We start from the raw sequence: 24694 nt of genomic DNA on the forward strand, positions 1-24694 counted from the left end.
TGATGAATTTGTCTGCTGATGTGTCTAGAGGCTTTTCAAAGAAGTAGGGCACCTGGCTTCTCCTGGGCTCCTCCACCCCTGTAAGGTCCATACCAGGGGTCTCTGCTGGGGGGTGCAGCTTAACTTTGGAGGAGAGCTTTGCAGACAGTGAGAGAGTCTGTTGAAACAACTGGAAGCAAATTGGGTGACTGATGAAATCTGAACGTGGCAGCTTGTATGGCCTTTGATCTTACATCACTGAGAGTGTGCATAGAAGAAGAACAAAGGAGCAAGAAATGATGGAAGCAGCTGCCCAAAGGGCATAAAAGCTCTGTTTTCAAAAGTTGTTTGCCCATTTGAATAGCTCAGTTGGGAGAGCATGAGACTTTTAATATCCAGGTTGTGGGTTCAAACCCCACATTGGGCAAAAGATTCCTGCATTGCATGGGGCTGGACTACATGATGCTCATGATCCCTTCCAACTATAATTCTATGATTCTATGAATAGCAGTCTGTACCAAGTTACATAAACCTTATCCACATTTTAGGATTAAGGCTGCATAAACATTCTATCTTTAAAGCATGTTTCCGCCCTCAAAGAATTAAGGGTTGCTGGGAATTGTATTTCTATGAGGGGTAAACTACAATACCCATAATTCTTTGAGGGGGAAATGTGCTTCAAATATGTTTTAAAGGTATAGTGTGCACACAGTCAAAGACTCTTCTTGACAAGAGGGTTAAGGGTGACAATGGATGCTACAGAGAGTGACTTGGTCATCCAGCCAGCAGCGCTTCCTGTGAAGTCAAAAGTCACAAAACGCTATGCCTTTCATGGAGGCACAGAAAGCTGAACAGAAGTCGGGTGCTTTGGTATTGTTTATTCCCTCGGGACACAAGATGGAAGAAGACTAGGCAACAGCTTGTTTGGATTATTTCAAGATTAGATGTTTGCAAATATGGGTTGTTCTAAATTGGTCTCTTTATTTAGACAGTTTGGGATAAATGTGTTAATTTTACAATCCGTGCTGGAAAGTAAGAGGCGACTGATATGCACCAGGGAGTCATTCCTTCTGCTGTGCCTAGTTTTACAACCTGCCCAAATCTATCCAAGATGTCTAACACACCAACATCATTTCTTCATGCCAGCTGGGTGAGGATAGGGCTGCTAATAACTCCAGTCATGATGACACTGCTTGAATATAGGGATGTACACTGGTGTCACACCACAGATGCATTAGTTCAAGGTATATATATATGTATGAAGAATTCATTGGATACCAAGATCCAAGTCTGGAGCAAGTACTCTTTGGTGTGAGAACCCCAGCAGAGATTTGAAATCACAAAATGTGTAGTAAAGTAAAGCATAGAAATATAGTCTGTTAGACCTTTAAACTATGCCTTGTGAGTTCTCCCTCTTCCCCCAGCATAGGAAAAGATCACAAGTTTGGCAAGTTAAAAATTGGTTTACTTACAAACTTTTGAAAGGTCAGGTTCATGTGCTTTTCCATACATCAGCCAGGAAAAACTGCATAGGCAGTAAAACATGGCTTAGTAAAAAGGTGGTGAAAGTTCCTAAATTACAGGTATAGGAACTTGTGGCTTGTAAGAACCATGCATCTAAACTGGAGCAACATGCTGAGTTCAACAGATAGACTGGAAGGGAACAAAGGCTTGATTACCTAGTCTCTCCCAAGGTGAGCTACGCCTGGCAGGACAGCTTACTCTATTGTATTAACCCCTTTGTGTATTGACTAGACTTAAGCATGTTGGTTATATGTGGCTGGTTATCCCACAAGTTGCACTGGTATAACTTTATACCAGCATAACTCCTATGCCAGAGAAATTCCATAGACACAAGGGCAAAAACTGAGTGACACCAGATGGTGAGAGAGGGAGAGAAGTAAGACTCCAAATGTTATGACAGGTCAGTCCCACCCCTGGAGATGACATAACTACAACAAAAGTAGTGCAAGGGCCAAGATACATGAATCACACTTTATCCAAAAGCATGCTATGAGAAAGGTTAGATCTGTATAGTATAAATCACATCAATAGCATACATTTAAAGCACATGGCTTCTCCCATAGAATAATGGGGACTGTAGTTTGTTACAGTTGCTAGGAGCTGTAGCTCTGTGAGGGGTAAACTACGGTTCCTATGACTGTTTGGGGGAAGCCATGTGCTTTAAATGTATGGTTTGAATCTGACCTAAAAGTGGCTCCTATGTTTCAGGTTCTGGTAAACTGGAGGAGGTGTCCCAAGACGGACTAATTGGACCTGCATGGATGACACCATCCAAATCTGCAAATGTAGCCTGAAACCTGCACTGCTGGATTCCTCTTCGAATGTGGTATCTCTGCCTCCACATTCACCTCATCGCTACAAGTCTCCGAAGGAATCTGCTGAGAGTCTTCAAGTGACAGCTTTTGAGCTCTTTAAGAATCTGATCTTCTCCTACAGCAGTCCAGCAGAGTTTCCATCCCATCAAACCAAATACAGCTCAGTAGCCATGTACAGCTGGTCATCAAAGGCTCAGGAAATGTCTTGCTTTTGCTGCCTGCCTAGAACTGTAAAAACATTGAGATGGGAGGTGTATTGAAAAGTGCCTAGCAGGATCCCAGGCCAGAGGGTGGGCTGTGTTCAGTTCGATTGTGCAGGCCTGATCTAGAATCCTGCAGCTGTGCTTTGGACGGAAGTTTTGAAACGTACTCAGTTTAAAATCTGCTCTGTAAGTCCTATTTTCTACAGCCATTTATATATCTCTATATTCCTGCAGCAGCAGCCCCAAAAAGCTGACTTTGACAAGCTGCTTTCAGTCCTTAGCTTTTGATCCTGTCACAAGGAAGAAAGAACAAGTCTATTTCTCCTCTCCCTTCCAGGGTACTGAAAATGCCGGTGTCCTGGCTGCCAATTTGCAGACAGCTACATGGAAGATGAATTGGGTCCATCAGTTGCTGTAGGAACCAGCATATATCACGAATGCCGCAGTTTGCTGTAAAGAACAATCCCCCAAATGCTGCCACTGTCTTGGCATACAAACCCGTTTCTCAGGCCTTCAATTTTAAAGAAAAGGCATGTCTTCCTGATCTAGGATGACGAGTGTTTGGCTGGCTCATGACAATATCAACCGGCTAGAGGGTGGGGTGCTTCCCCCCACCCCGAACAAGCAACAGATGCCTGCAGTGTCACATGGAGAGAGAATCTGGCAGTTTGTTCAAACACTCTGTCGGCAGCAGGCATGTTAGAATCCGACAGATAAGAAATTGGCCAGCAAAGTGTGTTGACGGAGTGTGTAGGCTGCAGAGGCTGCACTGCCACCTCCCTGAAATAATGTGAGACTAATTCCAGAAACAGCTAATAGCTTTTGCTGGGGTAGAATTACAATCGGATCCCATCCACTGCTTTTTTGCAAAGATCCATTGGCCAGGAGGAAAGCATCTGTTGCAAGCAGCCAGGAGAGAGAAGAATGGCTCAGGTAAACAAACAGTCTCACTATCACATATCAAATGGTGCATCAAAAACTTCCAACCCTTCCACAGGTTTGCGGATAATGTTAGAACACCCCAGCAATTACCACGGGTGACTTATTTGTTATAGGGCTAGTCCATCAGTCAGATAGGAGAAACGTTTGTCCTGATGCCTATAGTGAAGGCAGAAATTGCATAGCAGGTAAAAGTTAGTGAAAAGAGTTGTGGAAGGAGATGCAAGTACCAAGTAAAGGGACCACAGGCAAAGTGGTTGGGTCCAGCAGAGGATGTAGGGGACAGTGGGTAGCAGATGGGATGAAGAACACAAGAACTGTGGGGAGCAGGTAACAGGATACATATTAAACACTTAAGTGGATTCTCCTAGGTCTCAACCCTGAAGTATGTGAATCCTTATAATGACATGATGACCATCACAGCTGAGCTTTTAAAAAGTTTATAAATTTTCTAAATTTGACAAAATCTCAACAGTTGACATCTAATTTTTTGACAGCGACATTTTTGAACTGAAAATGTACTTTCAACATTCAAGTACTTTAAGCTTGTTTACATTTCTGGATTGACACCTTCCCCTCCAAACTCCCTCCCCTCTGCCCGAAATATGAAATTTCATAAGCTCAACTGTCGACCGCCAAATGCAAAAATACCACTGTGTTTCATCTATAAAATGCTGCCAACTACTTAATACTATCTCACACCCAATATCAAATGTCACTGGATGCCAAATATTTGGCAAGTATTTGACAAATATTCAAAGTGTATCTGAAGAACAGTTGACACCATCAGTTTCAGAGGAGAACGTTGGGATGCAAATTCATTTTGGCTCTGATTGCCAGGAAAACAAGTTACTGCCCTTCCGACACTGCGATCCTATACACACTTACACGGGGAACAACAAAGCTGACTTCTGAGTAGGCATGTATAGGATTACACTGCATGTGTGTGGAAGCATCTTACAGAGGAGCATCTGTGCCCTTAATGTTTCTCTCACCGGACAGCTTTAGACAAGGAGGGCATTGTTCTGTGAAAGGAAACATGGCTTTTTAAATGAAATTAACTGCGGTCCAGCAACCGAGTTTGCTTCATCAGTTTCACACCAACTGAAAAACTGCACATTTCAAATTACAAATTGTCAGTTGCATGAAGACATCTCAGCGGGATTATCCCCACTCACCCCCACCCTCTGGCACTTCTCGCGGATGTTTCTTTAAAGCAGGTTCCTCGCGCACAGAACTTTGCTTTCACACACATCACGTAACATTGGCATGACTGGCTCGGCAGTCAGCCGTGTTATCGTCCCAGTCCCACATGGTATTTTAGCTCTTTTAATCAGGATCCTGCACGGCCAAAGCTGAGCCACACTGGCCAGAATGAGAGAGAGAGGTGTGGAGGAGGCTTCCTCTCCCGTTCCCTCACACCAAACATTATTTCCCTACTCTCCTTTTTTAGGCTTTGCCAGAGAATGAATAGTGTAATCTGACATGACAGTGATGAGAGCCAATTACCAGCTTTAAAAATTAGCCCCCAGGTGAACAGGCAGCCCAGCTACTGTCAGGCAGATTTCAGGTTAGGCTGGAAAATTGTCAGCCAGCTGACAGAGCCCTTGTTTAGTCAATTCTCCGCTGGAAAGGATAAGCCAGAGTTTCGACTGAAAAGAAGCCGAGTTCTCCTTTTATTCCTTATGCTTGAAGACTTGCAAACTCTTGCCGATGGAAGAGAGTCCAGTAAACAGCATCACTTGCTACTTACCACCTGATCCTGAACAAATTATTTACGGGGAAGTCAACCCGACTGAGTTCAACATAACAGAGTTATGAGGCACTCTGATGCAACAAATTCACTTTTTAAAAACCAGACATTTTATGGTAAGGAAAGTGATGAGGAAACACACTCAAAAGTGTGGGATGACAATGGATGAGATGCTGAATAACCTCCCACAAACAAATAAGAAGGAATGCTCAATAAAGAGCAGATATCCTATCACCTGTCAGCAAGCTTAGCTTAAACAAATCAGGGTGAATGCTCAGTAAACAGGTCACCTGAAGACTGAAGGATGGGAGTTTTGAATTAACTGGGTCTTGGGCTGCAGCCTTCAGATGGTTGCCCAGGTTGTTCTCTGGAGATCTGATGCCTGCCTGCCTACCTCCAGTTATACTCTGCTTTTATATTTCGAAATAAAGCAAATATGGAGAAAGATGTCATCTCTCTCCAGCGCTTTCTCACCTGTGGTAAAACATCCTACCTTCTGGCCTGTGTTATGATTGGAATCTATGCCTTTTCTGCGGTAAAGCAGGATAATATACTATGGGACCATAGGTGGGGGGGGGGATGTAGTAATATAAAATAAGTAAGCAGGCATATGCTATGGGTGAACCGACAGTACAACAGATCTAAATTGGCAGCCTGGGAGTTGTAGTTTGGGGTAGAGGAGAAGCGTTTTTCTGCTTAAGGAATTCTTAGCAGCCCCATCAGATTGCGAATCCCTAGATTCCCATCACCGTTTGAGTGGACTTTTCACTACAGTTTGGTTGAGATGGTTTTTCAGATGCTTCTACACATGATCTCTCCTCCCCAAGTTGCAGCTCAGCTTCCCGCAGGTTTCCCACAAGTAACAATCACAATTCAAGTCAAAGCATTTAGAAGACAATTATTTCCCATGGGTAGTGGAGAAAGACGTTAACTAATGGCAGTTTCTCTTCTTTAGCAATAGTCAGGAGGAAGAGCTCAGGGCAACACTGCAAACCAACATAAAAAGCCATAGGAACTATTCATATTTCCATCAACTTATGAGGTCCTGCTCCAAGATTTCCCATTTTCATAAGTGTGATAGGTGAGCACAAAGCATAGGGCTTTTTCAGAATCAATCTGCAATTAGCTTTGGGGGAGGGGATGCAATCAATCTGGATTGTGGGAGGCACTATGTGGGGAAAACAAGGACTCCATCCCTATTGATTCCGGAATAAATGGTTGTGTGTATGCAGCCCAAGAAAGCCACATCTATCTGATGAGCAGGCAACAAACCAGCATCAGTAGTGACTGAAGTACCCAAGAACCCTGAAAGCAGAGGTTATATTAGGCAGCAAGGCAAGTTTGTGCAGGCCTGGAAAGGGAAAGCTGGAGGAGAAGGGATGTTGGCAAGCCTTCGACAGCCTGGCTTTATTTTTAGCAGTAAATTTTATACAATGTACTTTCTGGAGATATTTTATCCTTTCTTTTTATGTTGGAAGCAATCTTTCACGTTGCAATATTATGTATACTTTCCCTTTGCAATATTGCACTTGAAAGGTTGTTACGTGCCTGGAGTCCTCGCGGCGCTCTTTGGAAATAAACAAAAACAAAACAAATGTTGCTCCTCGTCAGATAAAAATGGCTCCTGCTCAAATGTTTCTCTGCCTCGCGTTTGCCTCCCACCTGTTACCTCCATTGTTTGTAAATGTAAGAAGAGCAAATTACGCTGCAGTCGAAAATTCCTAACATGCTGGACAGCAGGAGAGAAGTTTGTTGCTTGGCGTCTAAAGGGCTTATTGGAAGATCTGTTAACGAGAGTACCAAACAGCATCTAAGCTGGAAAGGAGAAAGCAGCAGCCAGCCACAGAGGGAGCATCTCACCATCAGGGCAGGGATGTGGTCTAGTGTGGTGCAAGGCGGATGAGGATGGATGCGGTTTAGACATCATGGTTTATGACTCTTGCCTGCCTTCCCACACTCATTTTCTCAGGAGACCAGAAAGTACAGAAGGCATTTTAATGTGCACGGGTAACGGCAGCAGCCCTTGCATTAAAAGCCCACAGCAGCCCATGAACGGAAGAGATAAAAGTTTGGTGGTTTGTCAGCGGCACTTGCACACACGCAGCAGGGTAATATATCATCATAAATCCCAGCCGTTTCTACCAAGCAAGGGGCCTGTCAGGCTCGCTGCGGAGCGATTCCTGTTGATTCAACTTTTCTCTCAAGATAAAGTTATTAAGGCAAATTTGATCAAAATGACACATGGATTAGAGTGTATGTTGCACAATCTAATTCTGTTTACTGTTCTGGGGGAGCGGACAATTATTACAGAAGCTGGGACAGAGTGTTTTTAATAACATTTCTTGTTAAGATTTAATTACAGGAAATTGTGTTTTCTTAATCACTAAGACTCAACCGCCTGGGAAAAAAAATATTTTATATAATTTCATTTGCAGTTTATCAAATCCTTTAGGATATTCCTTTTTTGACATGAGGTTAATAGGCAGACGCTAAGGATGTCTTAACCAGGGTGGGGAAGGGACAGAATGTTTTCAGCTTTTCAGAGGCTTGGAAATTTCCAAAGAGGACTAACAGAGTTTGGATGCTTTATATTAAGTCAAGGCTGTTTCATGGACATATTGCCAAGAAGAGAAAACACCTTTGCCAGATAAGTAATGAGCAAAGAGATGAGGGGGAAATGGTCTTTTCATTAGCGCATTGACCATCTGAGACACTGTACTTGGCTGCTTATAGCTGCCTTATACCCAGTCATACCATTCTTCCATCTAGCTTGGTATTGTGTGCGCTGAATGACAGAGGCTCTTCTCCAATCCTACCTGGAGCTGATGAGGCTTGAGCTTGGGACATACTGCATACCAAGCAAGTGCTCCACCACTTAGCTAGGCTCTTCTTTCATTTACTTGCTTCACTCTCCAGAGTGGCTACTCACATCAGCATTGTAATGTGTGAGCTGGGAGTTTTGGATCTCAGCAACAGCAGCTTCAAAAGCTGGAATACTTTTGTGCAAACTTAGGAGGTTGCAAAATTTGCCTGTGCCGTAATTACTTGTGTATTTCTATGCACGGCTATAGGCTTGGAATTTTGCTTTCCTCTCCCAAGAATTACTTTTAAGCTCTGAAAGTGACTACTACTAAAATAAGGCTGATCTTGCTTCCTGCTTAGATGACTGGTCTTTTTCAGAAGTGACTGTCCAAAGCATAAACAAAAATGATGCATGCTGTTGACCACTGTCATGTGTCTCTGTTTTTCTTCTAAACCCACTAGCAGGTGGATTTACTGGAGGTCATGTGCTGTGTAAGGCTGCAGGCAGGCAATGTGCAACTGCAATGATTCCACTGTGCCTGACCTGCTGCCATTGCTAAGCCTCTTAAGAAGCTAAAATCTGGCTGCTCATCTACTATACTGAAAACAAATTTAATTTATTCATGTTGAGAGGAAAGCATTACAGAATTTAATATTGCATAAGTATATAGCACATTATAAGGGACGCGGGTGGCACTGTGGGTTAAACCACAGAGACTAGGACTTGCCAATTCGAAGGTCGGTGATTCGAATCCCCACGACGGGGTGAGCTTCCGTTGTTCGGTCCCTGCATCTGCCAACCTAGCAGTTCGAAAGCACGTCAAAGTGCAAGTAAATAAATAGGTACCGCTCCGGTGGGAAGGTAAACGGCGTTTCCGTACGCTGGTCTGGTTCGCCAGAAGCGGCTTAGTCATGCTGTCCACATGACCCGGAAGCTGTATGACGGCTCCCTTGGTCAATAAAGCGAGATGAGCGCCGCAACCCCAGAGTCGGTCACGACTGGACCTAATGGTCAGGGGTCCTTTTACCTTTATAGCACATTATATTTGATGATCGTTTTGTCTCCCTCTCCAGTTTGCATGCAAGACAGATGCCCTGAGCACCTCATCCTAGTTGCATGACTGGAACTCAAAAAGGTTGAAATAGGAACTCTCCCATCTGGTATGCTACACGGATCACAAGCACTATCCTGAGTGGTGAAAAGTCATGCACAAACAAGCTTTGGAGGGGGAAACATAGCAGAACCAAAAAGATTATCCCTGGCTATAAACTGATGTGGAACGAACACTTCTGCAGTTTCTCTAGTCAGGAAAAGCAGACTGTGACACTCAACCTACTGGATTCAGGTCCTTTAAAGGAGTTTTAAAGGCTGCCAACATTGTGGTTGAATGGTTGGCATCAAGATGGGTAGGCCCACAGCAGCTGAGCAAGATGGTGGACTCTTCTAATCACACGGCTGGTGATCAAGCCAGATGTCAGAAAAGCAGAGCCAGAAAGGAAGATACAGGGCATGACTCAGTGTTTTTCCTGGCTACCGCCAGGTGTGCTTCTCCAAACTGTGGCATAAGCCTCATTCCGAGATCTTAGTAGGCAGGGTAGTCTACATGGCTGTAGGCATTCCCTCAGGTACCCAGATCCTAAACTGTTCAGGGCACTGTATGTCAACAACAGAACCTTAAACTTAGACTTAGATGAAATCTCACGTTTCAAAGGGGTGATTCATGCAATTCATTGTTTCCATCAATTACCAGTCCAGGTCTCGGATCTACAGAACAGCATGCCTTCTGAAGACCCTTTGCAAAACTATAAGCTGTCACCATTCTGGCTCCCCTCTTTCTCCTGAAATTAATAATATATCAAAAGTTGGATTGTTGTCAGTTGGGGGCCCAGAGCTGTACACGAGTGAGAAAAGGAAAACCTAAATCATTTGCTTTTAAGTATCACAAACTGTCTAGTCAGTCTCCGAAATACAAAGTTGCCAACAGCAAGGTCACTCGTTATAGAACTTGAAACTATGTTTCTGAGACCTCATATTGCGGCAAACAAGAAGATTACAGGAAAAACTCAAGGCAGGTTCTTTTTTAAAAATAATATCAGGAACAACCTAATTAAAGAAGCATACATCACCCCGACATAGCACTACACAGCTTCGTCTGTTCACATGGCTATCAACTGTTTCAAACTGTTTTGTGTTTTAATGTTGTCACCCACCCTCAGACCTTATGGTGAAGGGTGGGTAATTAATAATGATGATAATAATGATAATAAATGTGCCTCAAATGTGTGATGGGGATGTGACCAATGGTAGTTCATCTATATCTTCGCAAGCTTTGTTGTCAGCCGCCAGCCTGTATCTAGGATGGCACTCGCAATGCGCCATCCCACACCAGCTGTGTGGCACCTGTGGATGCAGCCCCCATTCTGGTCGGCACATGATAGTTGCCACTTGGTATGGTGAGAAAAATGTATAGCACTTCAATGGTCTGTCACAGATTCTTTATCGTGGATGCAGGGCAGAGAGCTAGGACAGGTCCACATTTTGCTCTCCCAAACAACTTCAGCCTGTCCCGAGAGCAATGGCCCTTGTGATGTATCGCCCGTCAGTTGGGTTGCCTCCCATTTAAAGGAACCTTAGCCAATTAGGATCCCAGCTGATTAAGGATGTGAATCCATCAATTACACTTGCACAGAAATGTATAAACCAAGTGGGTATGTGTGTGTGTGTGTTTTGTTTTTAGATCACACACACGTCACAGCAGGTGCCATCACAGAAGAGGCATTAATTTGCCCCTTCCTATGTGAAAATCTTCCAGCTCTCTGCCACCCACAGTTTTTTAAGTTAATTTAATTAACCCATTATACCCAAAAAAGCAGCTCTCCAATTAATCAGAGGCTACATCAAATTGTTTTAATCTATTAATTGAACCAGTTAATTGACTAAACATTGCAGCCGTAATCGCAAGGGATCCAGAACTCAAGTCTCAGATCTCACCTTATAGCCACAAGAACACATGATCTAAGACTTGAATCTCAGCTTCCTTTACAAAATCGCAGAAGTCCCCTGGGGTACACCTCTCAGATCTTGCAGGGATTGGCTTTCTTCAGCCTGTTAACCCTCTGCATCTTAACTAAGAAAATTACTTTGAAAGAACCAAGATACCAGATCAAACAAACCTGAGCTCTTCCCGGGAACTCCTTTGTGAGTTAATAATTAAGGAAAACAAGCAAAGGTTGTTTCCTAGCCAATTAAGAGAGTTAGCAGAGCACAGCAAAGAGAGATTTATATCTAGCTTTTTCTGCCTATAAGAGGCAGGTCCAGTTACCTGTAGCATAATGGGGTGCTGCCCCAAATATAAGCCACCTCACCCAAGCAATTGTTTGTGCAGTTAGCCCAGTCCTGATCAGTTATCATCTTTGAAAGTTTGTAGAGAAAAGCAGAGTGTGAGTCATGGACTATGTGTTCTAGTGGATATAATATCTGATCTGAGACACTGGCTGGATTGGAACAATCAAATCCTGACTTAATAAACTGGGGTATGCAGGAGCTGCATCCATAAGCTGCCCCCTTGCCCCTCCCTCTGCATGAGTGAGGACAGTGGCAACTAACCATAATTTCTTGTTACATATGAACTGTGAAACAATGGTTAATGGCTTCCATGCCCTCCAAGTGTCCCAATTTTCCAGGGGCAGTCCTAGAATTATGAAAGCAATCCTGGCTTCTGATTTGACCCTGGAATGTCTCTATTTCCCCTGCCAGTGCTGCCACCACCCAGGCAACACAACCCACAAAAAGGATTGTGCCACAAAATCCCAAGCAACTCTATGCCTCTGTTTTCCCCACACTTTTCAGTTCAGTACTAAATATCAAGCAAGTAGCAATGTAAATAATTGCCACCTGAAAACATCCATATGGCTCTTGGTAGGGACTTCAAGCATTCTGTGATGTTTATCTGGGCAACCAGTAGTTATTTGACTCAGTCATTCCAAAAGAGGTTGTGGTGTGGTGTGTCTGGGGGTATAGTCATTAGCACAACAAGGCTCTACCTACAACTCACTGAATTATTCCAAGTGTAATAAAAAAAAGTTAAGGTATACACACACACACACACACACACACACACACACATAAATGTTCATAAACGTACCAAGCAAACACGTACATAAATATATAAACCACATGTCTGAAGCAGCACAGGAAGACAGTCCTGAAACCATTTTGACTCCCAAACTGACCAAATGTTTCTTTGCAAGGAGAGAGGGGGTGAGGGAACCTTCCCATTGTCTCAGGAATTACCGGTAAGTGATTACCATCTCAAAGGAATGGCCAGACTACCAGAAAAGGCAATCAGGTAACTTGTCAGATAGGAGATAAAGAAGGAACTCAGATTTCTGTTGTAGACCGCCTTTTCTGTGATGTGTGTATGATGTATCTGGGGGTGGTCTTGGACTCCAGGGTGGGCAATTTAAAATGTCTATATAAGGGCAAAATAAAAAAAATTCCTTCCAGTAGCACCTTAGAGACCAGCTAAGTTTGTTATTGGTATGAGCTTTCGTGTGCATGCACACTTCTTCAGATATGTGGGCAGGCACACCTTTGTTCTGGGTCCTCCTCCTTTCCTGCGTGTGAGGGGAGCACCCTGTTGCAACAGCTTTAATAAAGATCGGGCTTAGTAGCTGCTTTGCTTCTCAATATTCTCTGGTTGGCCTCTGTTATTTTCTCCTACTGATGGAAAACCTACAAAGGATTCTATAAGGGCTCTTGTGTACCCCATAAGGGAATAAGGGCAAATTTTGTTTACAACACAACCTCAAAAATACGACCCACAAGGTTTTGCCAATGATCTGCCACAATTCACCAGCTTCTACTCCTCTCCTGATCCATCGCGAGGTTCTGTTGTCAGTTTAGTGTGACTCTGCTCTTGCTCACTGGCAACCCTAAATCAAACCAGAGAGAATACTTTGCAAGAGCTCAGCTTCTCTGCATGTTAACGAAGAAGATTATCACGAAAGAGCCAAGCTACTAGAACGAATCAGAGCTCCTTCTGAGAATGCCTTTGTGAGTTAATAATTAGGAAAAGCAAGCAAGGGTTTGTTTCCCAGTCAATTAAGAGAAGAACTATCAGAGCAGAACAAAAGATATTTAAATCTAGCCTTTAGCTTGCAAACATGCAAGGTGTCTTGAAGAGTTTTTGCTTTAGATATACATACAGGAAGGTGACCTGAATGCAAATGACAAAATACTTAGTAACCTAGATTTAGTACCTTTCAGTGCAAAGGATACAAAACATATCAGTCAGAGGTCAAGACATGGAGTGGAGATTGAGATAAAGATGAGAGCCTGTAAGCCTATGCTGAGTATCTTCACACATGCCTTAAAATTGAAAATCACTGTGATTTATCACACCAAAAACATCTCTAGCCTATTTGCATTGCCTTCGTGCACAAATAAAGATTTCTCTCATTTTAAGATTCCCATGTTTGTTTGTTTGTTGCATTTACATCCCACCTTTTTCTCCAAGTAAGCTCAAGGTGGCATTCATGGTTCTCCCCCTCTTCATTTAATCCCCACAACAACCCTGCAAGGTAGATGAGGCTGAGAGGCAGTGACTGGCCCAGGGTCACCCAGTGAGCTTCATGGCTGAGTGGCGATTTGAACCTTGGTCTCCCAGGTCTTAGTCCAACATTCTAACCACTACACCATGTTGGCTGATGCCCTCTAGAGACTGTGAAAAAGAAAAGGCAACTACACTTTCCTCTCTAGCCTGGGAACGCTGAGGTTTTATAGTGGGAGTGCTGATTTAGGAATGGGATCAGAATCATCAGAATCAGAACCAGCACTCAGGCTGCTAAATGCAAAGTGGGAAAGGACGGTTTTAAAGCCTACCATAAGGCAAGAGTGGAGCAGAAATTTGAATTGCTTCACATTTTAATGCAAACCTACCCACTTCCTGAAACAATGCACAAACACAACTGTTGCTGGAAATTCCCATTCTCTGAATCTTGTGATAGAATTTTTCAACCAAAAAGGGTGTAATAAAAGGTGTATATTAGCAGAAAGTGTGCACAACATTCCATGTTTTAGTTAAAATAACACACGGACATGTATTATATATGGGAAAAGTATTTCTAAAAATGTGTATATTTGGCAGAATGGCATACAAAATGTGTAAATTGGGAGAAGTACATACTAAAATGCTGGTGAATTTTCATGAGGAATTAGAAAAAATTGCAAGCTGATATGAAAAAGTGGAAAACTCAGCTTTAGGACTGGAAAACCAAGAAACAGAAAATGGAGCTGGCAGATTTGTCCATCCTGACCACAAAGGTGACAGCTGAAGAAATATTCTGACCTCTTGTGGTTCCGCTGTATTTTATTATAGTTTATTGTTTGATGTGCTTTATCTGAACTGCATTGTTATATTTAGTTACATATTTTGGAACTGCAGATGGCCCTGGAATTTATATGGAGGATGGCACATTAATCTTGTAAATAAAGACATGAACAAATGATGCCATGAAATCTGACATTATTTCTGTACTGTTTAATTACCAAAAATTATTCTTCATTCAAACACATTCCAAGGTGGTGTACAATGGGCATGAATAAAACTATTCATACCAGATCCAAATAAAATAAAACAACAAAACATCTACATTCATGATGAATTAGCAAAATGAGAGGCAGCACTATAACATTTGGAAACTACAAAGCAAACTAAACATGACATTTTAAAATGCCCGGGCAAATAAACATGTTTAAGCCAAGCAGATGCCAAAATGTTTGCATGCTGGCCATCTTTAGCCATGTGTGTGTGTGTGTGTGTGTGTGTGTGTGTGTGGAAAATCAATAAAAACACTTTTTTAAAAGATGGTGGAATCTGGAGTCCAACAATATCTGAAGGGCTGTAAGATCCCTACCAGGCACATCAACTCCACTGGGTTGAGGCCTCTACAACCTCCCCCCCATGTCTGCTGGGATGGGGCTCAGCCTCTCCCCCCCCCCCATCTTGAGGGGGAAGGGCCTGGCTGGATGTTGTCCTGGGCCACATAGCACTGGGCGATGCCGGACGGACCAACGAAGCCTGGAGTACAAATGTCACATTAGGAGGAGGCCTGGTTGGCTTCTCCTGATGCAACAGTCATCATACACGCAATGTGCATTTCACATCATGCACGTGACATCACCCACCCAAAATAAATGTTGGGTGCAATTTGGCACCTGTGATCCTTAATACTGATTCGGGGCTTTTGTATTGGGCTCAGGAATTAACACCAACCAGGCCCATCCTCTTCCTCTCCCTGACATTTTTAACACCCTGACATGCATGGAAGAAAATGTACACTTGCTTTTTCTAACCTACACCTGCACCTAAGAACTCATCTCCAAACTTTTTTTATATATATAAGTGTTGCCCTGGCTATCTGCTGCAGCAAAGCTTTCCACTGACAGACAGCCCAACCCATGAAGAAGGTGTGACAAACCCTGCTGAATCATCCCAGTGGCCCATCTTGTCCAGCATCCTGTTCTCACAGTGGCCAACCAGATGCCTGTGGCAAGCCAACAAGTAGTGACAGCACTCTCCCTTCCTGCCATTTCCAGCAACTGATATTCAGAAGCTTTCCTGCTTTCAATGGTGCCTCTTTTTTGCGGAACGATTTGCCTAATGATATTAAACTGTAAAAAAAAAAAAAACCCTATAGGGCCCCCTGAAGAAAGGGCTGAGGACTTTATTCTGCTTCCAAATACACATCAAAAAAAAGAGGGAAGGAACTTATGCCTTCCCCAAACCCTTTGTCTGTTGCTTCTGAACTCAAGGATACCAGAAAGACATCCTGATCAAAATATCCCCTATCAGTTCTTTTTCCTGCTCCTTTTTTTAAAGTACTGTGGGTGAAAAAGACAGTTGAGAGAATGAGTGAAAGAGTCGATTGTGCTGCTTAAAGGCCAGGCCAGCTCAAGTGTGCAGGTGAAGGCAGCCTCCCTTTGTACGGAGGGCGATCACTGAAAGGACAGCTCTAGGGGGAGAGGAGCAAAACAGATCCACTATCAGCCGGAGGCATCCGCAATGTCACGAAGCCACAGGCTGGTAAATAGGATGTGAGGGCTCTTCACCCAGCTGCAGCGTTTCAGATGGCACCTCAGGCCTGTCAAACAGCCATGTTATCTCTCCCTGGGAACACAAGGCACCGTGGTTTTGAGGTGAATAGGCTTATCGCAAGCTTGTCTTTCAACTGGCAGGCGACATTCCGCGGAGCACTGGTATTCAGGCCAAGCTTGCCCATTATCTGCATACAGAACCTGATTATCCTATCAGTTCTTCTGACAGAATTGCTACAAAACTGCAACATCTGCCTACACGCGTGTGGGCAACTGTGATCCCCCTGCATAGTCAAAGAGAGCATGAAGAGGTGTGTGTGTGTGTGTTTTCACCTTGCCCTCACTAGTCACAGTGAGAAAAGGGGCAGGTTGCATTTATAATTGCCAGCCCCACAAAATCCATGATACCTCAGTAATGTCAATGTTTATGGCCAACTCACTGGTTCTACACACTGCAAGACCATTGCTATCAACAATCAAACAGGCCTTTGAACAAGACATGTGTGCTCAATGGCACAAACCATTGCCAACAAAACCCCAAGGGGGTGACTATTTGACTTCTACTTATTGCATTGCGACAGTTAAGGTATTAAAAACCAGCCACAACAAATGCTCTTTAAAAAAAAACAAAAAATAATAATATTCTAAGTATCCAAGAGTAGGAATGAAAGTTGCCTCAGTTTTTCATTTATCCAATGTTAAATTCAGTTTTCCACATTCCTGCAATTTGATTTTTTTAATCCTCATGAAGATTCATCATTAGTTTAAAGTTATTTTCTCGTAATGCAAACAGTTTTGTATGCAAGCTTGACTAGTGTACACATTTCTGCAATCTGTTTCCTCTAATATAAAGCATTTTTGTATGTTATTTGCACTTCTATGTACACTTTCCTCTAACATACATATTTTTGTAAATATTGGTTGGAGAACTGCATTGCAAGGTTCAGATAAGTGTAAATTTCAAAGGATGGCTGTTTTCTAGTTGTCATATTGTTTCAGAAAACGTGAATTTGATAGATTGGTCTTTGAATGCAAACTGAATCAAATTTCTCCCCCATCTCTATCCAAGGGTGGGTCTTCATCCTGTGAATAAAACTTAGTAAAAAATCACCCAAAGTGTCACTGTGCATTGCACTTGGTGACGCTTACTTCTGACTGCATTGGTTCCACTTGTAAAACTCATAGAGCTTTAACCAAAGATCTTCAACTACTTGAAATGCATCCTTTAGTCTTTAATCAGAACACTCTTGCTGCCATTTTAAACTGCCGAGATTAAGTATGAACCCCATCAAAAAAAGGAAGTAAGTATCCAATCTCTGCTTGATTATTTTCATTCATTCTCAGACTTCCTCTATGATAATTTGTCACAAGCAAACTTGAAAGCCTCATTATCACCTCATCAGCTTGCCAGAGCCAAGACAGTCCTGGAGCTCCAGCAGATGACATAATAATTATAGTTCTGAAAAAGGTCCCTAAGCTGTGCTCTCTTGCATTCCTCCTCCACTACACCTCTGCCCTTAGAACAGGGGTCGGCAACGTGCGGCCCATGGGCCGGATGCAGCCCACGAAGACCGTTTTACCGGCCCACGAGCCACCCATGAACCGAGCTGTCCACTTGGCGAGTCCCCCGCATGCTGCACTAAACTGGCACAGTGTGGTGCGGGGACTCGCTGAGCGGGCCGGAAATCACATCTGCGCATGTGCAGATACCGGAAATTGCTTCTGCGCATGTCCAGCCGCTGAAACCGCTTCTGAATAGGTGCGATTTTCAGCGTCTGGGCGTGCGCAGAAGCGATTTCTGGTGCCGCGGACATGCACAGACACGATTTCCAGCGTTGCGCTGCACCAGTCTGGCCCACGGACGATCTCCATGGGAGTGATCCAGCCCATGGCTAGTAAACCTTGCCGAACCTTGCCTTAGAATTTACAGACTGAGAAGAACCATATTTCATTCTTCTGTGTACCCCAAAACATGGCAAACAGGAAGCATTTTCTGATGTTTTGGTTTCAACATACATTCAGGAAAAATAGTCCGAACAAATTAAGGTGTTGAATTATCTACACCAACTTTCTTGTCTTGGTAAAGTAATGAAAACAAGAAGGGGTTCAGTTTCTTTCTTGGCTTAAATTTCTAGGTTGTGAATTGTCAAAAAACTGGCAGGCTATGAATCTTTCCAACAGAAATGACATTTCAGTCTAGATCAGAACACAAGCACTACAATGAGAACAAAGCAACTTGTGAAGAAAAAGAAATAGAAAGAAGATTTGCTTTTTTAAGAAGATTGTTGCATCTGTTCCTTACAGACACAAAGGAATATATATACAGCATCTGTAACGCTTTGTTTTATCCATCCGTCTATCTAGTTCTCCCTCTCCCTCCTGCTCTCTCTCTCTCATCCTGTTGACAGTATTTATCGATCTGATTGTGCCATCTATCTTTCTACAACATCTCCCTTTTCTTCAATCCAGCCTTCCATGGAGATGGTTTGGAGTGGGTTGTTTTTTCTCCCCCAAGTTTTTGAGGGACAGACAAGACAGCTGTGCATTCATCCTGCACACTGTTTGATAAGCCTGTTTGATAGCTTTTGTTTTCTGTTGGGTTGACTGCTCAGAAAAGCATGTGTAACCTGATCAGAGAGAGTCACATCCAAGCATCAGCAACAATTGGATGTGCGCCGATTCATATAATAAAGGACTTGTGAGCAATCAGCAAGAACATACAGTCAATAGCGACACCACAATGAGGCAGAGAAATAAATTTTGGCCTTGCTGGTGCAAGGAAAAAGTAAAATATAGAAAGGAGAATTCATGGATGCCAAGATCTAAATTTGTGGCAAGTACTCATTGGTTAGAGTACCCCAGCAGAGATTTAAAATCACAAAATACACAGCAAAGCATGGAAATACTGGCTTTATTACATGCCCTTCTAAATTCCTTCCAAAGTTCCTCTCTTCCCCTAGTATAGAAAAAACAACCACTCATTTGGTAGAAATTGTTTCCTTACAAACACTCCAAGGGTCAGATTCATGTGCTTTTCCATACAGCATTCAGAAAAAGTTGCACAGGCAGTAAAACTTGCCTTGGTTACGTTGGTGAAGCTCCTAAATTATTGATATAGGAAATCAAAAGAGGCTTGCTAGAGCCATGTGGCTAAGCTAGAACAACCAACTTAGCTTCTTCACATGCTGAGTTTCTCATGTAGATTGGAAGGGGAACGAAGGCTTGGTTATCTAGTCCCTCCCTGGCAGGACTGCTTACTATATATGTTCTTAAGCCCTTCATGTATTAATTAGACTTAAGCATGTGGTTATATGAGGTTGGGCATCCCACAGGCCTTCTGTTTTAAACCCTGCCTTCCTCTCTTAATGGTTATCCATTGAATGTAAACATTGTCAACTAATTAGCTTTGATTCCTGCATTGCAGGAGATTGGACTAGATGACCCTTTGGCTCCCTTCCAACTCTACAATACTATTACAGTGGTACCTCAGGTTACATACGCTTCAGGTTACATACACTTCAGGTTATATACACTTCAGGTTACAGACTCCGCTAACCCAGAAATATTACCTCGGGTTAAGAACTTTGCTTCAGCATGAGAATAGAAATCGGGCTCCGACGGCACCAGGAGGCCCCATTAGCCAAAGTGGTGTTTCAGGTTAAGAACAGTTTCAGGTTAAGTATGGACCTCCGGAACGAATTAAGTACTTAACCCGAGGTACCACTGTATTCTAAGTTTTACTCAGAGTAGAATTAAGGACTCGAGCATAGTCTTGTCTATTAATGTTAATGAATTTCCTCTGAGTATGACTTACACTGAACATAACCCATTGTTTAAACCAGGTATCAGAACCAGAACCTACTTCTGACCCAAACATGGATTTGGGAACCCATTTCGGAATCTTTTACCATATATTTGCATGATGATAGTGCTCCTGTTGTGACCCATCTTTGGATCAGGTTGTGGTTCACTAGTGGGTCCTGAGAGTCTCCAGATTTATTTTTAAGAGAACAGGTTTCTAGACTTTATGGCGAAGAATACAACTTGAATGTGTGTTGGCAATGTCTGGTGAGATCTTTGATCCTAGACAAAGCTTCAGTACAGTTTGAAGAGCAAAGGCTTTGGTGCCCTACATGTTTTTTTGTCCCCTTTCTATGATCAGCTACAGCAGAAAAACAAAGATGCAAAACAAGCCCACAGAGACAAATACGCCAACTTCATACAAGGTGCAAGAATCTGGTTTTTTACCCAGCACAGAATCTGAGTTACATAAGCACATTTCTTCTTATTCTTTTTGAAGCAGAGCTCTGATTATTTGTCTATTTGCATTTGTATTTGTGCTGTAATCACACAATCTAAGATACGGGTACTCCTGAGACTGTGGGGATGCTCGGATGGTTCCCACAGAGAACACAAGTTAATTACAGGCATCTGTATGCTTTGACTCAGTTACTTCTTTCCCACATAATTATTTTAGGCACACATGTTAAGTATTCCTATGGAAATAAATTCCCAGCTGTGGCCACCACAGCTAGAGGCCCAGGGCATCAAACTTTGTATTGACTGCAAGGATCATCGGCCAGGCTCCTGTTCTTGCACACTAGTGATTGTCCTGGGGGGTCTCATGGTGGGAGGAGGCTCCCAGGCTTTTCTTTCAATCTCCCTCCAACTAAGCAAATGTGGCCCACTGATGTGCTTTCAGTTCGTCACATCTGGGAAAATTCAATTTCATTTATCTTGATTTCTTTCCTTTTACTTCAGTTAGCAAAGCTCATCCAGCCCCCCTGAAGTTAATGTTAACTTGTGAGGAGTTTTCTTAGAGGGGGAATCTGAAGACTAGTTTTGGTCACATTTGAGAACCCTTGGCGGTAATAGACACAGCAGAAATGTTGAATATTTTACGTGTGGACCATAGATACAGATTTATAGATTTGGAATAGGGCTGAACCAAGCTCCACAGCAGTGGGTGGCACTTATTGCAAACTGTCAAAAACCACCAATTTTTTCAGCTCCTTTCTGGGAGTGCTGTGAAAGGGGATATGTGTTCATATTTGATGGAAGTACTGACCTCACTCTGAATAGACTTAGCTTCCCTTCAGTGTCCTCTGCATGTGCCCCATTTCATTCATTATGTGACACTGTGATGCCACCATGTTGATTGTATGGTCACTGTATGTCTAGGATCATCCAGATGCCCAGTACAGGAAGCATTGCCTTCACTCTAAATTGGCTTTGTCTTCATTCAGGTTGAGGCAACATTTGATTGCTCACATAGAACAGCAACCTCATTACACAAAATTATTAACTTCACAATCTCCAATTGCCTGGGATCACTCACTTCAGAAAGGAGTTGTGGGAGGTGATGGGACCAAAGCAAAAGCAGATATGAGAAACAATTGGCAGAGAATGTCCATCTTAAAATGATGGACATTTGCATATTCAAAGCTTCTGCCTCCCATTCAAAAGCACAACTTTCAGTTCAGGAAATGAAAGAGGTGAACATCTAGTGTAGCCCTGCTTTGGAGATTATGGTATGGTACATTATATCTCTGAAAGAAAAAGTCCAGGTCCTGCTGAAGATCAAGAAAGAGCTGCAGTTCACTGGTACAGAACCTGCTATGCATGAAAAAGGACCCAGATTCAATCTGTGGCATCTCCAGGTAAGGCTGGGAAAGACTCCAGTCTGAACCTCGGGAGAGCTACTGCCAGTTAGCATAGACAATACTGAGCTAGATGAACCAGTGGTCTGATTGGTATAAGGCAGAGTTCAATGTTCTTATGGCTGAGTTATAACAGTACCATCATCCCAGGAAGAAATATAAAGATGTATGCACTGTACAGATGGCTAACTTTGATTTGCGCATTAATTCTGTGTGTGCCTGTTTCCAACATTTCTGACTATGCTGATGTAATCGTTGTGAGCTTTAGGTACCTACCCCCTGCTGTTTACCCAATAGGGCAATAGCGGACAGAGCGATGGCGCAGCACTGCTCACCTCACCTCTGCTCAGTTGCATTGCTGTTGCTTCCTAGAAGGTAGAGGGGAAGGAGTGAAGTGGCAGGGAGACTGCTGCAGAGCAAACACACTGGCCAGAGGCCCAGATTGACTCTGCTGGTGTGTTTGCACCATGCTCATCTTGTCACCACTTCCTCCCTCCCCTTCTACTTCCTGGCAAGCAGCAGTGATACAATTGATGGGACATCAGCTGAGCGGTAGCTGCCCACTTTGCCGTCCACTACTGCAATAGGGTTAACTTCCTTCAGTTTAGCAATGTATGAAAGGGGCAAAATGTTTAGGGCATCAAGAGACTGCAGTAACAGAATAGTCATGACAGCATTGTAACCTGTATTATACATGAGTTGCATTATTAAATATGAAAGGCTACCTGCACTTCAATTTGCGTATCATCCCAAACTTATCCTTCATCCATGTAGTTTGTCATTGCTGTAAAATTTACTTTTGCTAACAAACATCCAAAAAAAGTGCATCCATGAGAAGTTTTCAACTTATTCTTGAGATAAGAACAATCAATAAACATTATGAACAGATAGCATCCCTGATACTCTAGAGGTAGATGAACCTTATGGACTCAACAAGTAAACAATAAGACCTTCCTAAGACCCCAGCATCTGCATCCTTGCTTTTCAGAAGCACAGAAGAAGGAGGTTGTCTTGAAAGTGTAGTTTCACTCTGAGTATGGCATTGCCAGGAGCGTAGGCCTCCATCATTGTCACTGCATGACAGCAGGCATGCAGCAGCATCTACTGCTAACGTGAGAGAACTACAGCCTTGTTAATGAACAGAAGTGACAGCAGCAACGGCAAGGAGGCCGGGTGACACCCTTTCAATATACATCACCGTTTCAGATCACCACCTTTTTGTGGCAGCCAGCAATGTGAGAGACAGATCACAAGCTCAAAAGCACAGAGTGGTAATTAGAAAAGGTGAGATTCGAGCTTGTTTTCTGCATTCCATGTACCAGAGGGTTAGACTGAGCAAGTGAGTTGTTGTTGTGTGTGTGTGTTTGTAAAGGGAGATTTGAAATGTACACTTCAGCCCCCTGGATCCTAGCAGAAATGTTACGGCAGATGCTTTCTGTGGGAATACTGGGTTGGCCGAACCAGGATAAAGTCACCCCAGTCAAATATTGTCTTTGGTTGGTGCTCAGGATCAGCTGCTTAAGAGGAAAGCCACAGAACAAACTGCATTAAGATAAACAGCCAAAAGGCGATCCCGTTTCTAATTAGACAGCCCAATAAGCTTTGAATATTTAGAGTTTGCCATATGTCTCGATCCATAAATGTTGTAAAACCATGAACTGTCAGCCTACATTTCTTAGGATTGCTACCAAATACATTTTGATAGACAGACAAATAGGTGTTGGGTGGAATTCAGTGCTACACTAAGGCAATTGTTCAGTGTGGTGTTCAGAAATGCTTGCACTAACTGAACTACATACCCGCCAATATTTCTCAGATGAAAACGGGGGCACCTTGAGCCAATTACAACCTTAGAGCTCATTACAGCTAGCAGCCAAGCAGCTATGCTCTTGAAGTTGCAGAAAATTTTGTCAAAGGCAGTCAGTCCCTTTAGCAGCTTCCCCAGAAATAAAGGTGAGAATTATTCAAGCTTGACCTGTTGAGTTTTGGCCTGTCATTGTACCTCTAGAACAGGAGCTGTGCCACTACCAAGGTGGTAAGCCCAACTATAGGGGCATTATCTTATTATCATGTTGGGTCCTACATGGCATGCTGTGCCTGTCTCAGTCAGAAGACTGGAGGATGTAATTGCTCTGCTGGTCCAACAGGATTAGAAAGATGTTATCCTTTATTGAACCCGACATTTTCTCCTACCCCCACTCCCAAGCAGGGCAGCCTTTAGAGGATCCTTCAGGGGGAAAGAGCAGCACAGCCTTATGGTGCCTGTGAAAATCCATTTATTTACAAATTTGCAGACTGAGAAGAAAGGGTAGGGAGGCAGCAATGTGCACAGGTACTGCATGATGAATGCCGACTAGTCTAGAGCTCAGGAAAGATGCTTCCTGGTCTGCTTCTGTTCCTGTATCAGACATGTTTAGTGCTTTTGCACACTGATCTGCTAACTTTGGAAGAAATGATAGCTCAGTTGGTTAGAGTGTGATGCTGATCACACCAAGTTGCAGGTTCAATCCCTGTAGGGGACAGCTGCATATTCCTGCACTGCAGGTGGTTGGACTAGATGGTCCTCAGGGTCCCTTCCAACCCTACAAATCTATGATTCTGTGAAGTCCTAGAAAAGAAAGGCATGGCCCATCCTGTCACAGAAAGCTTAGAGGACACACCCACCAGAAAGCTAGACAAGAACTTTATTTCTCTCTCTTAAATGAGACAAGGAAACTCCTAGCTCCAGCCTGATACAACTAAGACCATTACCATCTAGTGACTAAAACTATGTAGCAGCACTATCCACAAAATCCTATGCATGTTTACTCAAAAGTAAATATGGGGCTACTTTGGAAGACAACACCCATTCTGCACTGGCTGCCAATGTGCTACTGGGCATAACCTGAGATTTTGATGTGAACATATAAATGAATGATTGG

Source organism: Podarcis cretensis, assembly GCF_951804945.1.
Source record: "Podarcis cretensis genome assembly, chromosome: 3".
NCBI lineage: Eukaryota > Metazoa > Chordata > Lepidosauria > Squamata > Lacertidae > Podarcis > Podarcis cretensis.